Source organism: Erinaceus europaeus, chromosome 17 (genome assembly GCF_950295315.1).
Source record: "Erinaceus europaeus chromosome 17, mEriEur2.1, whole genome shotgun sequence".
NCBI lineage: Eukaryota > Metazoa > Chordata > Mammalia > Eulipotyphla > Erinaceidae > Erinaceus > Erinaceus europaeus.
This window is the reverse complement of record NC_080178.1, coordinates 25,814,032-25,831,810: the sequence shown is the minus strand read 5'-3', so window position 1 is coordinate 25,831,810 and position 17,779 is coordinate 25,814,032. Positions and strand designations below refer to the sequence as shown.

The following is a 17,779-nucleotide window of genomic DNA, read 5'->3' as shown; positions in this document are numbered from 1 at the left end:
TTAGATTTTGTCCATTATTGACTTGGTGCTCGCTATCATGGGCACTGGACGCCTTGCCCAGTTCTTCCAGCCAGCCTATGGGGTCGCCTACAGCCCTTTACCTTGATAGAGCTCAGCTGGCAGTCCTGTGCTGCTTTCTTTCTTTCCCTCTCTTTCTCCCTCTTTCTCCCTCTCTTTCTCCCTCCCTTCCTTCCTTCCTTCCTTCCTTCCTTCCTTCCTTCCTTCCTTCCTTCCTCTCTTTTGCTTTCTCTCATTTTAGCATTATCTTTCTTTCTTTTTTTTTTTTTATTTAAGAAAGGATTAATTAACAAAACCATAGGGTAGGAGGGGTACAACTCCACACAATTCCCACCACCCAATCTCCATAACCCACCCCCTCCCCTGATAGCTTTCCCATTCTCTAGCCCTCTGGGAGCATGGACCCAGGGTCATTGTGGGTTGCAGAAGGTAGAAGGTCTGGCTTCTTTAATTGCTTCCCCGCTGAACATGGGCATTGACTGGTCGGTCCATACTCCCAGTCTGCCTCTCTCTTTCCCTAGTAGGGTGTGTCTCTGGGGAAGCTGAGCTCCAGGACACATTGGTGGGGTCTTCAATCCAGGGAAGCCTGGCCAGCATCCTGGTGGCATCTGGTGGCATCTGGAACCTGGTGATTGAAAAGAGAGTTAACATACGAAGCCAAACAAATTGTTGAGCAATCATTTTCTTTTCTTTTTTTTTTAATTGCCACTGGAGTTATTTTTGAGGGCTCGTGACTGCACGATGAATCCACTGCCCCAGATGACCATTTTTCCTTTATTTTATTATTTTTTTAAAAAATTTGATAAGATGAGAGAACTTGAGAGAGAGCAACCTGTAGCCTTGCTTCACCACTTGTGAAGCTCCCCCATAGGAGGTGGGGATGGGGTCTTGAAACTAGATCCTTGGTGAAGATAACATGTGTATTATGTATATTCAACTGGGTGCCTCTGCCCAGCATGGCTCACCCTCCTCTCCCCTGCTGCACGCCCCCCCCCTTCTATCCTATTGAGTTTCTGATGTCTCTACTGCTTTTCCATTTAATTGTACCTTTGTCCTGCTTCTCTGGCCCTTGTTTTTGCCTTCTTCCCTTCACACCCAACTTGGCCTCATGCCTTCCCTGGACTGGATGCTTCCCGTTCCTGTGCTTGCCCTCTGGGACCTGTCGTGTGGCAGTCTAAGGCAGGTCCTTGTGACTGGAGTCCCTGCTGAGTTAGTCCAAGTCATGAAGGGACTCAACCCTCCATGGAAACAGTAGTGCTCAGTGATGAACCTCAAGGTTTAAAAGAAAGTATTCAAGCAGAAGGAAGTGCAAAGGTTCTGCGCAGGAGGGCCAGGGAATGAGAGACAGCCATTGTGTTCTGGTCTCAGGAAGCCCTTTTTCTCATTCTGTGAGTGGAGACCCCTGTGTTCCACCAGTTGCCATTGAGCTCTCTGACACCTTCTTTCTGCCCCTGACATAATTCAGGCCCTGCTCTGGCAGGACCTGATGCAGTTCCTGAAGTCACCCTGCTGGGCTGTATTCAGGCCCGAATCTTGGACCATGTTGCGAGGCAGGGAGTGTAGGCATATTCCACATGCTCTGTCACACTGCCTGGGCTTGTATCCCAAACCCCCACATGCTAAATAAGCTTGGGCAAGTCACCAGGCTCTCTTTGCCTCAGCCTTTTCATATGTAAAAGAAAGATGCTAAGGCAACCTGACTCAAAATAATTTTAGCGATTGAAGGGTTTTAGAATAGTGCGGCCTTAGAGGTGGTACAGTGGCTAAAGTGTTGGAATTAAAAGCATGAGGTCCTGAATTTGATGTTCTAGTTCTGTCTTTGATTTTTATTATTATTTATTAATAACTAATAATAAATCAAATATTTATTATTTTAAATATTTTAAAATATGGTGCCTGGTACAAATAAGAATGAAAAAATGTATTGATTGCAATTACCTATCTTTTTCAAAGTTTATGAAGAATACACATAAAGATCGTACTCATATTTATGACTGGTACTAAACTGATTTAGAACCAAGAACTTGAGAGAGAGCAACCTGCAGCCTTGCTTCACCACTTGTGAAGCTCCCCCATAGGAGGTAGGGATGGGGTCTTGAACCCAGATCCTTAGTGATGATAACATGTGTATTATGTATATTCAACTGGGTGTCTGCCCAGCATGGCTCACTCACCTCCCCCTGTTGCGCACACCCCCCCCCCCAACCTCCTGAGTTTCTCTAGAGAACCTTTTTGGTTCACAGAGAAAAGGTTTTCACTATGTATGTGAGGCTTCGAGAATGAATGTATCAAGTAACTTGTGTGGAAAGTGTACTTGGGAGGTACAAAAAGAAATAAAAGTCTTGATGACCAGATGGACGAAACACTGATCTGCTTGCAAAAGCAGAAAAGTGGATCCTGTAACTTCAAGAAGCTTCTGGAGTAGGGGGGATGGGACTAGCTCTGAGGAGACCCTGAGAGGCTAGAACAGAGTGGTGCCACTAGCAGGGTGTTGTGAGGGACTGGTGATGTGTTCATTTCTTTATTCCTGTGAGGTGAGGACCCTTGACATATGCTGACTGACTCTTAATAGCTTAAGTGCTCACATTACAGTGTACGAGGACCCAGGTTCAAGCCCCTGGCCCCCACCTGCAGGGGAAAATCTTCATAAGTGGTGAAGCAGGGCTGCCAGTATCTCTCTGTCTCTCTCCCTCGCTATCTCCCCCTCCCCTCTCAATTTCTCTCTGTCTCTATCCAATAATAAATAAATATTAAAAAATATATTTTTTAAAAAAGAAAATTCAGAGTAAATGTATTAAGTCCTGATGTGGAAGTGACAAGCTTCGAGCTTCAGTATAGGGCTCCATTGTTTTCTGGAGGGTTGGAGCAATCTGGCGTTTGGTATGGTGCTTTTGACAAACATGAGAGACTCTTTCATAAATAAGAGAATGGAAGTTTCCACCCCCGGCCTACTGCCTGTAAGTGCCCACTTGCAGCCTGGGAAGTCCTCAGCCCTACACACTCATCTCCTGGCCTTGCCCCAGCTGATCCCCTCTGGGGGACCCCAAGGAATGCCCCCTAGTCCTTTGCTTTAGAATCAAGTGATCAGACCTAAATTCTGCAGAGTACAGCAGCACTGGGGAAGCACAACAGCTTCTCTGGATTATTCGCTCTGTCCTGTGGTTCCCAGCATATGCTCGTGCTTCAGTGAGAGGCACCGGGGTGCGGGTGCACTGCAGATGTGACCCTGTGGTGGGTGGAGAGCACCCTGAGCTCTTTCTCCCATGGTCCATGGGTCACTTAGCTCCTTTGTTTCCAGAATCTGTGACTTTTGACTTCTGGCTTCCAGCCTGGATTTTTTTTTTCTCTTCACTGTGCTTTTTATTTGGTTTCAGTCTGGGAGTAGAAGGGAGGCCAAGATTTCTGGCAAGAACCTTGAACTTTGTAAATAACTCAAGTCTATGGCTGCAGAATCCACAACATAAGATACAATCAGACCCCATGGATGATGCTGAAATACAACTTGAAATCTGTGCAGTTGAAGAGCCTCTGACCCTACTCCCCAACTCCCTCCACCCCTGTCTTGAGTTACAGGAAGAAAGACCCTTCTGTACTACTTTCCTTTTTAGAGTCCCAGTCTCCAGGAAGGCAGTAGGGTAGAAAAATCCATACTGAGATATGTTCTTCCTGCTGTCAGCTGCAGTGACATGGGTACCTGGCAAAAGAACTCGCTGGACTAATGTGTTGCTTTTCCATGTGCATGACTTGGGTTTGAACCCATTGCCCACCACATTGGTGGAAACTTCAGTGCTAATGGTGTCCTTCCCTTCTCTCTCTATCTGGAAAAAGTTAGGTGGAGTAGTAAAGCACCAGCAAAGACAATGAAAGAAAAAATAAGACGAGTGACTTGGGGAGGGAAGACAAGCAACGTGGCATACATGCTCTCGCCCAGATTTGTGCCATCCGATAATTTTAAACTGTTCTCTGCAGGTGGTGAGTTGAACTTAATTAAAATTAGTAAGAGCTGTATAAATGGAACATTATAAATAAGACGGTGCGGGAATGACGGCATGGTACACGTGTACCACCATTGTGATTGAAGGCCAGGGCTCTGCAAGTAGAGGTGCACCTTTGTGTGGTGGTAGCTGAGTCCCTGTCCTTGTGTCCTCTTCGCCACCACATGGGGAATCCCAGGCCATGTTGGCAAACACTGAGGGCCCATGATGTGGCAGGTGTATCAAAAATTGAGCCTGAGTCTGCCTCAACTGATTGCTCATGTCCATGTACCAGTGTCCTTTGCATTTTAATGAGAAACAGCAAAGAAAGTTTGTGGAGTCAAGAACAACAAAGCAGGAACTGAATAAAAATTAATGACTTATGGGAGATAGCATAATAGTTATGCAAAAAGACTTTCATGCCTGAGGCTCCAAAGGTCCCAAGTTCAATCCCCAGCACCACCATAAGTTAGAATTTAGCAGGGGGTCGGGCGGTGGCAGAGTGGGTTAAGCGCATGTGGTGCAAAGCGCAGGGACCAGAGTAAGGATCCTGGTTCGAGCCCCCGGCTCCCCACCTGCAGGGGAGTCACTTCACAGGTGGTGAAGCAGGTCTGCAGGTGTCTATCTCTTCCCCCCACTGTCTTTCCCTCCTCTCTCCATTTCTCTCTGTCCTATCCAACAAGGACGATAACAACAACAATAACAACAATAATAATAACAACAACAATAATAACCACAACAATAAAAAACAAGGGCAACAAAAGGGAAAATTAATAAATATTTAAAAATCTATTATTTATAATTTCCTAAATTATTAATTGGGGGATTAATGGTTTACAGTCGATGGCAAAATACAATAGTTTGTACATGCACAACATTTCTCAGTTTTCCCACATAACAATGTAACTCCCAATAGGTCCTTCTCTGCCATCATGAAGGGCTACTTTTTCCTTTCACTGATGTATGTATTAATATATAATACAATATAGGATAGTGTAAAATTCCTCTTAGAATTAGTCATTGTTAAACATTATTAAGTAAATAATATTACATGTGGCATTTAGATCAGGCAAGAATAGCAAAGGTTGGGTGTAAATGACTCAAGCACGAGAAATGCCATGACAGACTATGCATAGGTCTTAGCTTAATGTAGCATCAACAAATGGTAAAGATGAAGGAGGACTGTGACTCTCTCTTTTAATCTATTAATAGGAGAAAAATAAATGTGTCAACTGGATGAACCAGTCTAGTTCTCTGAGATTTCAGTTCTGAGTCCCCTTTGTTTTTGCAGGTGGGTGGATAATGCAAGGGATGGAGAAGACCACATTAGTTTCGGTCTTCATTAAACTGTAGAGATTGAGTTCGGGACCTGCCACTTAGATCTCAGGTTCAGATCCTGTGTGGTGAATGATGACACATAAGTCACCCAGGCCAACAACAACTCCTTCTTTTCTTCCTCCTCCTCTCTGCTTCTTCTTTAATTTAGTAATAGTCTCTCTTAGTGTTGAGGGGTAACATTGATTTGCAAGCACAATTCACTACCACAGGGTGCATTTTCCCAACACTGTCTGCACGAAAGTGCACCAGTCCCTCCACTAAAGTCCACTGGGCCACCTTCCTTTCAGCCCACCTCCCCATAAGCCTTTGTTAGCCTCAGTTCTGGTCTTCATAGTTTTCCTTGAGCTTTGCTTATTTTCCTGATTGTCTTTGCTTTTCCTCTGTGGGTGAGGGAAATTTGTATTTTCACTTCATGTGAGTCCCTTTAGTGTTTCTTGTAGGTCTGGTTTAGTGATGATAAATTCCCTCAACTGTTTGACTGAAAAGCACTTAGTGGCTCCTTCAAACCTGGTTAATAACCTAGCAAGATAACAGTGGATTTCTCAACAGAATCTCTAAAGGCTAGAAAGTAGAAAGGACCAGCAGGATATATTCAAAGTTCTGAATGGAAAAGACCTCTACCCAAACTTCTCTTCTTTAGTCTCCAAAACAGTTACCAACTAGTTTATGATAAAACCCAGACAGTAGGGGCCTAGGTGGTGGTGCACCTGCTTGAGCACACATGTTACAGTGCACAAGGACCCAGGTTCGAGACCCCAGTCCCCACCTGCAGGGGGAAAGCTTTGCAAGTGGTGAAGCAGGGCTGCATGTATCTCTCTGTCTCTCTCCCTCTCTGTTTCCCCCTTCCCTCTTGATTTCTGACTGTCTCTATCCAATAAATAAATAAGGATAAAAAAAAAAAAAAACAGACCACTCCAGGATCATTTTACCTTTCCTTGCTACTAGTGCTACTTAAGGCACCACATATTAGAGAAAAGCTCCGTAAATTAGAGAATGTTAAGCATTGTCTCCAACTCAAGGAGCCAATAAGGTTGCCGTATGATGTTATACTCTTAGATGGGTGGCATGTGTAGCCCAAGTTTGAGTTAGTCAGTTTTCACCAGGTTGTGCTTTTGCAAAATCAGCTCCCAAAATCTCGTGGTTTCCAACACTAATCTTTTTCTTGTGCCTGTTTCATGTTAGCTGTAAGTCAACTGCAGGTGTCCTCAATGTCTCTACCATCTGACACACGGGCTGAAGAAGCAGTTCCCACTTGAGTGGGATAAAAAGCATAATGACCAAAGTATATGAAGGTTTTTGTTGCTTCAGCTGGAAGGGGAACATGGCCTCTTCTGGATAGTTGGTTTGGGTCTCTAGGAACCAATTCTAGAAAGAGGATTCCAGCATAATTGGTTTATTTGGAAGGTGTAGTAGGGCAGTGGGGAAGTGAAAAAGCAGTCAAGAGAAGGTGGCTATTCAAGCTCACTATGGACAATTGCAGTATAATCCCATGGGGCAATGTGCAGAGCCTAGCCCATGCTCAGAGTTGACCTTTCTAGGAACAAATCTGCTGGTCATTGCTTGAAGACTGTTTCTCTCTCCCTCCCTCTCCCCCCCACGCGTGTGTGTGTGTGTGTGTGTGTGTGTGTGTGTGTGTGTGTGTGTGTGTGTGTGTGTGTGTTTGGGGCAGGGGTAGAATATAGGGAGGGGGTTAATGCACCAGCAGTTCTGACCTGTATGGGGCAGCATAGTATTCTAACTTCTGAGGACATTCTCAGACAAGGAGATGCAGGCACAGGTCGCTGGGAGTTGGCTGGAGTGTAGTGATATGAAAATGCAAGTGATGTGGGTGGAACACTTTGGCATTGGCCAAAGAGAGCCTTGAAAAAAAAAAAAGCCATCTTCAGAAGTAGAAAAGTGTAAATCATACAGCAGAGGACTGAGATGCAACTTACAGCTAGCCCTGAGAAACAAAGTGCTGGAAACTCTCCATTCAGCAGAGTGCATGATGCTCGGTTGAGAGTCACCTGGTAGAAGAAGATCTCTTGGGCTTAGTAGCAATTGACATTTTGGTGACTAGATAATTCTGTGTTGTGCACTGGAAGATATTTAATAGCATCAGTGTTCTTTATGTCAAGATGCTATCATCGTCTTCTTATCTCCAGTTGTGACAGTCAAAATGAATTTGTTAGAAAGCAACATCATGGAGCCAGGTGGTGGTACACCTGGTTAAGCACACACATCACAGTTTGTAAGGATCCAAGTTCAAGCCAGGGGGAAAAGCTTCATGAATGGTGAAGTGAGACTGCAGGTGTCTCTCTCTGTCTCTTTCCTTCTCTATTTTCCTCTCCCCTCTAAAGTTCTCTGTCTCTGTCTAATAAATAAATTAAAATTTTTTAATTAATTTATTTTTTATTATTTATTTTCCCTTTTGTTGCCCTTGTTGTTTTATTGTTGTAGTTATTATTGTTGTTATTGATGTCATTGTTGTTGGATAGGATAGAGAGAAATGGAGAGAGAAGGGGAAGACAGAGAGGGGGAGAGAAAGATAGACACCTGCAGACCTGCTTCACCACCTGTTAAGTGACTCCCCTGCAGGTGGGAAGCCAGGGCTCGAACCGGGATCCTTACGCTGGTCCTTATGCTTTGTGCCATATGAGCTTAACCTGCTGCACTATAGCCCAACCCCCATAAATAAAATACTTTAAAAAAGTAATCTTAAAAAAAATAAAATAGAAATCAGCATTACCCTGTGTAGGACCTCTGATGAAGATCATGCATGCATTTCTAACTCCCAAAGAATCAAAGCAAATTAGCGGTGCCTGGACAGGGGAACTCATGATCCAGCGGGTGAGATAGACAAACAGACATATGCAATACAACGGTAAGTCAACTTGTGTTTCAACCATTATGCGTACACAAAGGAGATAGAAATAGTTCCCGAGAGGTGGGGGTGATCGATAGCATAATAGTTATGTAAAAGACTCTCATGCCAGAGGCTCCAAAGTCCCGGGTTCAATTCCCCCACCTCACCATAAGACACAGATGAGCAGTGCTCTGGTAAAATAATAAATAAATAAATAAATAAATAAATAAATAAATAAATAAATAAATAAGAAGAAAGAAAGGAGGGAAGGAAGGAAGGAAGGAAGGAAGGAAGGATGAATGAGAAAAAGAAATAGTTCAGGAGAGGGAAATTGGCCTTATAAGTAAGAATTGGGGATGGTCAGGGAGGGGCATCTAGAAGCAGAGATGATTGAGGTTTTGAAGATGAAAAAGAACTTTCCGGATGAGTTATACTACATATAGATGTTAGATTGGGAGACTTGGGAATGCTGTAGTTAGTTGCTGATACTGGCTGTGTTGTAACAGCTGAAATAGGAAGTGTTGTACCAGCTGATGTTGGGAATGCTGACCTCAGAGGCTGGAGGCTTTACAGGAAGCACCTCAATGGCATAGTCCATCCTTAGAGAAACCTGAAATGCTTTTCAAGAGAGTAGGCCACTTATTTCTGGGGTCTCCCTACGTATCAGTTCCTATCTCACCCACTTTGATGTTGTTGGATAGTGTTTTGCAATGAAAATTGCATGTGGTTTGTATTTAAACTCTGCTCTAATTTCCTCCCTGGTTAAACAAGGATCACCAGATTTTCCTTCTTGCCCGCCTCATAGTCTTGCTGTAACTGGATAGTGAGATCAAATGGCCATTATTGTGAGTTCAGAGGGGACCTGCTCTGTCAACCGTCACATGTGGACTTCTGACTCACCCTTTCCTCACCTGTAAAGTGGGTTTAACACCCACCTTATGGAGCTGTCTTGGGTACTTATTATGCTATCTATATATATAAACATCCCAGTGCCCGACACGTTGTAAGAAAGGAAAGATGAAGATAAAGAAATAGGCTGAATTTACGAAATGATCGCCAACTTATATCCAGTACACATTATGCCTCAAGCACCATTATAAGAGTTTGTAAATGTCGTCTCTGGTTATAGGAGGTATCATGATGGCCTGCTGTTTGGGGATGAAGAAACTGAGAGATAGAGTAGTATTTCTGGTTCGTGTGTACCACTCAAACACAACCTAGCAGATGGAGCAGGTCATCACTTTGCTGGATTTTCCAGTACTTAGTCTTTTCCATAATTTGAAGAGTTATTTGCTTTTGCTTTTTTATGTGGCAGTTTGGAATGGAGAGAGAAAAGGCCAGAGTGCTTCACTGCTCAGCTCTGGAACATGCATCTCCCCACATCTATTGAAAAGAAAATCAAGAGCTTGGTTAATAGAGTTACTTTAACCAAAGTATTAGAGCCACTGTAGCAGCTACCAGATAAATGAACTTGTTTCACTGTTGGCTGAAGCTTCTTAACACACTTAGAGAATATTAATAAGAAGCTGGGTGAGCAGAGATTTATTTTTAACTACACTATCAAAGTTGGCTTCTCACAGCTACTCTACTTGAATAAATGGTGACTCACCCTGAACTGACCCATTCCAGAAATGTCTGAAAGTTATACAAAGGGAGAATTTCAATTGCTTACTTCTTCCCACAGCCCCCACCTCTGGGAAATTGAAAGAAAATGCTAAGAGTTGGATTGCCAGCCTCCTGGACACCACCTCCAGAACAGCGGGGGTGGGTGGGGGGAGGCTTGTCTCCTTTTTTTTTTTGTATCGGGGACACATATGGTGTTCTTGGTGTTATAGGGAGCAGAATCTGTTCTCAGAATGACTTTGGAATTCAGCCTCCAAAAACAGGGATGAAAAACACTACAGGGTCTAGTTTCTGAGGGGGAGTTTGTGCCTCAGGTGCTTGTTTGGTGCCATTTTGATGGTCCCTCCTTACAAAAGGGAGATGAAGGGCGTTGTCTTGGTCTACTGTGTACAATTCTGTATCCTGAGAGTCCATCTTAGATGTTCACTGAGGATAGGACACTTCTGTTCAAACCATCGAGAGCTGATCTGGTTTCCTGGTTCCAATCTTTGGATGCCACTTGTTTGGGGGCAAGTTATTTTCCTTCCTTATACTTCATCAACAAGACAATTCAGCACAAAGAGTGCACCTCATAAAAAGTGCACTGAGCACTAGCTATTCTGTTTGTCATTTCAAGACAGAGTCAGACCTACCGGAAACATCCCAGGGGGAACTGGCATCTGAGAACCCACAGCTTGAAGGTGTCTTAGGATACCTTCTGGTTGGTTCTGTATTCCAAAGTGATGTGAAAATCTACTGATGAGCCCCTGTTTTATAAATGATAGGAACCAGTGGCAACCCCCATAGCAGCAGCGTCTGTAGCTGCTTTGCTCATGTGACCTGTGTCCCAGGCTCCAGCTGCCCAGCTGCCTCCTGCTACCCACCTCCTACTTGGATAACCCTGGCACATTCTGGGGCAGGATGCTGCTGCTGCTCAGGCCGTGTCTGACTAATTGCTTAGGCGGTTGTTTGCTCTGGCTGATACCCAGGAAAGACCTCATGCGTGCCCATCTCTGCTCCTCCACTTTCCATTCTTTCTCGTGTAGTCATGCCTTTCTCTGTCCCTTCCCCGGAGAAACAGCAACGCTCTCCAGGAGAGGCAGGGCTGTGTAATGGTTATAGATACAACCTGGAAAATCCAACTAATTCTGAGGGCTCTGCTCTGCTGGGAAAACTTGGGCAGGTTACTTAATCTCTACGCTCTCTTTTTGAATAATAGTAATCCCTACCTTGAATAGGTCTTGAAAGATCTAGATAAGTTAAATACATGTAAAGCATGTGTCAGGCACATGATAAGTCTTCAGAGAAGAACAATAATTTCTAGATCCTACAGTGACACATGCGCCCCAAACAGCATCTAGATGCTGCAGCTAGAACTCGAATGTAGTCCAGCTACCAAGGAGATATGAGACTTGGAACTCCATTTTGCTGTGGATTTGCCTTGGATTCTAGTAGCATCCCTCATTAGCAAAACAGCTGGAAGGATATTATGGGGGATATAAAGGCAATGGCTGCTTTGCTTAAGAAATAGCCGTGGAATGAGTCAGTGGTGGTGGTCATAAATGTTATTGTGTGCTCTCTGTTGTCTGTGTTCTTGGTGTTTCCACAAATATTAGCTGAGTTAATTTTACCTGTGTTGGTAATTAGAAGCCAAATAAAATAAAATCTTTTCCCTGACGTAGTAGCGCTGGGAAATTTGTGACAATTTCAGGTTGGGATTAAAATGACATTCAGTAAGGCTATAGAAAGCTTATGGAATAGCAACAAATTTGGTGAGAAGTCACATAATTTTTTTTTTTGTAAAGTGCCCTGAATCCTACCAATCTCCTGATTAAAAACCTTTAATCATTTCTCCATATTAGAAGAATTAAGTTCACTTTTTTGTTTTTGGTAACATAGATTCAGGACAGATCATTAACCCCCTGAGTCTATTCCTTAGATAACTAATTCCATAATATTGTACATAGTTCTTACATAAGAGTACTAAAGCAAACAGAAAAGCATGTTTTGTATTCAGTAAGCTTAGATATAGCTTGGTAGAATATGCTTCTTTACTGATGAGCTTCTTAAAGCCTTTAGGATGCGAACACACTTTGGCACTCTCTAAGGGTAAACAACCTTTCAATCATATTTGGTACCCTCACTCTTATACCTAGGAACGGGGGTTAGTATTCTGAAGAACCCATTCTAAGAAATAGTGTTGTTATCCACTGAAACTATTGAAGGTGATGAGGTGTTCAAATTGAGCTAAAAAAAATTGGTTAGTCTTACATTAATTTCTTTATTGGGGGATTAATGGTTTTACAATAAATAAAGTTTTGAAATGTGTAGAATTTCTCAATTTTTGGAGACGAACCAGAAAAAAACATTAGGGCAGATCTCATCAATTACTTTTTGACAATTAAAAAAGTGAGCTGGAAAAAAAAAGAGAATTTCTCAATTTTCTAGAAATGAAAGCTGAGTTCACTCAGTAAAATCCAATTAAGCTATAGAACATTTAGAATTTAAGCATGGAGAAAGGGTTGGAAGACATGAACATCTCAGCTTTGGAAGGAGAGGGTGTCTTTTGTTTATCCTGGGATTAGTAGTTAAAAGGCAAAGTCCTTTCACAAGTCCAGGTTAAACATCAGAGAACAAGGCTGTTAGGAATGTGATGGTTAATTAATGGACATGGCTGGTTGGGAGGATGGTGACAGAGAAATGAAGTTTGGTACCAAGTGAGTATCTTCTTTGACAGAGCAAATGGCTTAGGACCTGCTAGGGTACCCTTATGGGAATTCACAAAACCTGAAAGCAAACAGCTTTTGGTTCTTGTTTAAGAAGAGGAAAGGGACAGCTAAGGCCCAAGATGGGTTTGATGAGGTTTTTGACTCCCATGATTGCACAATGTTCAAACAAGACCTACGCGACCTTGAGCTTTCTGACCAAATAACAACAGTCAATGGGACAAGCTGTTACTTTGACATCAGAACACTAGGCAGGTAAGCTTTAAAGCACCTGCTGGAGTTTCCTCCGAAGTTTAGCAGGACTCTTGTGATGAGAGATTCGGCTCATTCCAGTGCTTTGAGGCCTGTGCATTCCTAGGGAGAAGAGCTTGCTCAGGTCAGAAATTGGGGTGGGCTTGGGGGTGAACTGTAGTGGGGACATGAGAAAGAAGGAATGATTTTATATTCTTGGAGAAAAAAAAGGTTATTTCTAAAACACTCATTAGAGCTTACCTTCCTATTTAGCAAAGGCAACCATTTCCTTGGGGGTTGAAACAGTGTGAGTTCCTCCTTGTGGAACAGACCTTCTCAGAAACATAGAGGTTCAGAGAAAGAGAGAGTAAAAAATTGAAAGTGTCATCTGTTCATTAGAAAATATGATTGTCTCAGGTAGGTCTCTGCACCCCACTAGCTTAACAGTGAGCCATGAATGCAGTAATGTGTTATGTGTCTTGTGAATATGTGTTGGAATCAATGAATGAACAAGTAACATTTTTGTCTGTCTACATAGGATTATCCCTTTAAATGACTGCTGATATAACACATTAATAATATGGTGATAAATTTAAAAAGCTGTGTCTTTTATCAAAATCATTGGCATCCGTGATTGCTGTTTGAAGAACTTTAGCACTGCATCCTTATTAAGGAGTCTATTTGTATTCAACCACAGACTGTTCCCTAGAGGCTCTAATGGTATATCAAGAGTAGAAGCTCTTGGTTCCAAAGATTGAAAAACAAAAGTGTAAGGGGTGTTGTACTAGAGCCTGCATGCAGTTGGTATTGTGGGTAACCCAGAAGTTATACTGCCGAAGAATTAAGACATTTGATTCAACATTATACTCTGAGGTTTAGTACCTGCACAACTCCTGGAGCTATTTTCCTTCCTTTTTCTTTTTTTCTTCTTTTTTATGTTTTTGTGATAGAGACAGAGAAAGGAGAAAGAGAGAGGCAGAGAGAGAGAGAGAGAGAGAGAGAGAGAAAGAAAGTGAGAGAGACAGATTGAGGATAGCACCAAAGCTTCCTTCATTGTGGTAGGGGCCATACTCAAACCTCGATTTCAGATGATACCACGATGACAGCCTGACTTCGCTGGACAGACAACCCCACCATGTGTCTTGGAGTCCCGCCTCCCCAGAGCCCTGCCCTACTAGGGAAAGAGAGAGACAGGCTGGGGGTATGGATTGACCTGCCAACGCCCATGTTCAGCAAAGAAGCAATTACAGAAGCCAAACCTTCCACCTTCTGCACCCCACAATGATCCTGGGTCCATACTCCCAGAGGTATAAAGAATAGGGAAGCTATCAGGGAGGAGATTGGATATGGAGCTCTGGGGGTGGGCATTGTATAGAAATGTACCCCTCTTATCCTACAGTCTTGTCAATATTCCCATTTTATAAATAAAAATTAAAAAATGATATTAACCCCCCCCCCTGGATTTCACACACAGCAAAGCAATACAATATCTTAGTGACCAGACAGCCATTTTACACTTTCCCCTTCTGTTTTACTAGAAAGAGAGGAGAAGGGTTTTCCTTGTTTTTAGTACTAGAGATGACTTGGTTCTGTTCACATTTTGGCCCATTTCTACTCACTCCCTCACTTACTCACTGCTCAAAACTAACTCTTTAAAGTCCATTTATTTATAGTGTCATTAAAAATGCTAAAAGCTGGGGATGGGGCTGGGGAGATTGTATAATGGTTATGCAAAAAAGACGTTCAAGCCTGAGACTATGAGGGCCCAGGATTAATCCTCAGCATGGTGGGATTAAGCCAGAAGATGCTGTGGTCATAGCACAGCATCTTTATTTTCTTCTTTATTTTCTTCTTTCTCTCTCAGTGTCTCATTAAAATAAATACAATAAAATTTAAAAACGAGGGAGTCGGGCGGTAGCACAGCGCAAAGCACAAGACCGGTGTAAGGATCCTGGTTCGAGCCCCCGGCTCTCCACCTGTAGGGGAGTTGCTTCACAGGCAGTGAAGCAGGTCTGCAGGTATCTATCTTTCTCTCCTCCTCTCTGTCGTCCCCTCCTCTCTCCATTTCTCTCTGTCCTATCTAACAACGACGACATCAACAATAATAACTACAATAACAATGAAAAACAACAAGGGCAACAAAAAGGAAAAACAAATAAATATAAAAAAATTTAAAAAGAATACCTCTATAGAAAAAAAATGCACTGATGACAAAGATATAAGTCCTCATTACAGATAATTATAAATATATATATAAAATATTACTAAGGAAAAATCTCCCACAGTTTCTTCAGCCAGTGAAAAGATCACTCTTAAAATTCATCTCTTCATGGTCAGTATATATGCCAAGACATATTTGATGCCATATTATTTATCTTTAGTCTTAACATCTGTTTTTTTCTTTGTTTTGTTATTGTTGTGTCTTCTCTTGTTCATAAAAAGAAATACAAACTATTGTACTGCAAATTAATATTTAAAAGTACTTTACAGTCCTCTTGATTGTTGTCATTGTTGTTTTTCCCGGTTGTCACCAGACTTGTCACCAGGACTCAGTACTTGCACAATAGATCCATAGCTCCTTGCAGCATTTATTTATTTATTTACTTACTTATCTCTGATAGGACAAAGAAACTGAGGTGGAACGGAGATAAGAGAGGCAAAGCTCTTCCCCTGCAGGTAGGGAATAAGGGGCTTGAACCCAGGTCCTTAAGCATTGTGACATGTATGCCCGGACCATCTCATGATTGTTCTTAATATCTACTCTTAGGATGTAGGGGGCCAGGGACAGGACCTGCTTTTAGACCAGTCTCATGGACATGCACCTGTAATACGGATATTTATAATGCAATATGAATAAGAACTATAGCTCTATTATTCTTTACTCCTGTTCCGGAATTATTTTGCTTAACCTTTTTGCAGTGATTGACCTGGCTTGTTTCCAATTTTCTTGTTTTAAAATAGTGCTGCAAATAATCATCTTTGTCTAAATTGAATCTCTTTTTTCTTGGCATTTGTTTCATTTGCCATAGTGTCAAGATGGAGCCTCCAGGCTCATGAACATAAGCAGATTTATAAATACTGGTAGACATTTACATAAGGACCAAATCCAATTAACTTTATCACCCCATCATACTTTTTGTAAAAGCCTCAGTTCTATTTGATTAAAGTCATTTTATGCTGCATTTTTTGCTGGCTTAACAAGGATTTAATTTATTCAATACTTTGCAAAATGCTTACCTGTAAGAGTTATGCTTGCATTAAAAATGTAGAAGTTTAATGAGTAACAAGCTAATTATCTCAAAAGTCCTTTTAAATATATGTAATATATTGTATGAAAATTTGTTTCTACTTATGTAATGAAGTTAACATAATGGCTTTATATTTTGGAAAAGTTATGAAAGAGCAAGGATTGCTTTCTGTTCTTATTTTTACCCTCTCATTTTTCTTTATCATCTCCCCAAACTGTCAGAAACTTTACCTCTCAATGCTGTTCATTTACTTGTCCTAAATGTTTCCAGAGAGGCCTAAATAACAAGAGAAAAAGTTCAATTCTAGATCTAGAGAGTCAATTTTCTTTCAAGTGACAGAGGAGTGTCCTTGAGTTTCATTGCCTTGGAGAGAAAAGATGCAATTTGTTCCTGACCAGAACTGGTTGTTTGCAAGGGACCCTCACCAGCCCCCCAACACACACACACACACACACACACACACACACACACATACACACACACACACCCCATTTTGCAGAAAGGATGTTGCCCTGAGTCTTAGCAATTTTAGTAAATGCGTTGCCATTAGTGCCTGGCCAGAGAAGTGCATAAACATTAATGAGTTACCTCCAGTTATAATGAACCAGGGAAATAGTGGGGTCAAAAATTTGTTAATCGTGTACATTTTTTAGAAAAGCAAAATAGGCTCATCTTATCACTGCTGAAAATCAGTGCTTCTGAATGGTTAATAGTGGATTGAAGATTAATTTGGAAAACAAGAGGGTCCTCCAACCTAGGTATATCAGTAGCATTCAAATCATGCAGAAATCCCTAACATGTGACTTAAGATCAAGGTTCAGGAATTTCTTAGTCATTGTGGCTGAAGACTTCACAACTTGCTCAGAAGAGTGGTGGTGCAATGGATAAAGCATTAGACTCTCAAGCATGAGGTCCTGAGTTCAGTCTTTGGCAGCACAGAGTGATGGGTGTTTCTCTCTCTCTCTCTCTCTCCTCCTATCTTTCTCATTAGTAAATAAATAAAATCTTTAAAAAAAAGAAAAAAAAAAGACTGAACCAACTTTTGTGAGCCGTTAGCCACATGCTGTGTATTTCACATGACTGATTTGTTCTAAAGAGAGAGAGAAAAAAACACTTGTTTCCTCATTTTTTTATCATTTTTTTAAAGATTTTATTTATTTATTAATGAGAAAGATAGGAGGACAGAGAGAAGGAACCAGATATCACTCTGGTACATGTGCAGCCGGGGACTGAACTCAGGACCTCATGCTTGAGAGTACAGTGCTTTATCCACTGCACCACCTCCTGGACCACATGTTTCTTCATTTTTTTTAAAAGATTTTATTTATTTATTCAGGAAGAATGACAGACACACAGAGAGAGAACCAGCTATCATTCTGGTACATGTGCGGCCAGGGATTGAACTCAGGACCTCATGCTTGAGAGTCCAATGCTTTATTCACTGTGCCACTGTTTCTTTAATTCTAATATGTAATCATTTACTAGAATTGACACTGATTTCATGCCAGTTTGTGTGTGTATGTATGGGGGGGTTACATTAAGTGTGAGATATACTATTATTTTAGAAATATTGCAATATATACGTCTAAGAATCAAGAAAATTTAGTATAAAATTGTTGTGCTCAGAGTATGTGTCACTTTGCTGCTGGATAGGACCTTAATTCACATAATGGGGTAGCCAGTCCCCTGGTTTGTGCTGTGGGTACAAGAGAGGTAGTTGGTAGTGAGAAGTGCAAGGATTCACCTGGTCCTCCTTCCTGACACTACTGGCATTTGTGAACAGATGTTTCCTTGTTG

At 41.9% G+C, this 17,779-nt stretch overlaps 2 protein-coding genes across 10 annotated transcripts in view; both read left to right on the top strand.

Annotated features, from left to right (window-relative positions):
• LDLRAD3 (low density lipoprotein receptor class A domain containing 3) overlaps positions 1–17,779 on the top strand; it is an 852,030-nt gene that overhangs the window by 376,964 nt on the left and 457,287 nt on the right. The window lies entirely within an intron of this gene.
• Positions 1–17,779, top strand: part of SLC1A2 (solute carrier family 1 member 2) — a 157,017-nt gene that overhangs the window by 48,455 nt on the left and 90,783 nt on the right. For 2 of the 7 annotated variants that reach the window (XM_060176606.1, XM_060176603.1), the window contains exon 1: positions 12,763–12,879. The exons of the other annotated variants lie outside the window; for them this stretch is intronic. The gene's annotated coding sequence lies outside the window, so the exon portion shown is untranslated. Of the gene's footprint in view, positions 1–12,762; positions 12,880–17,779 lie in introns of those variants that run through there. 7 annotated transcript variants of the gene reach the window in all.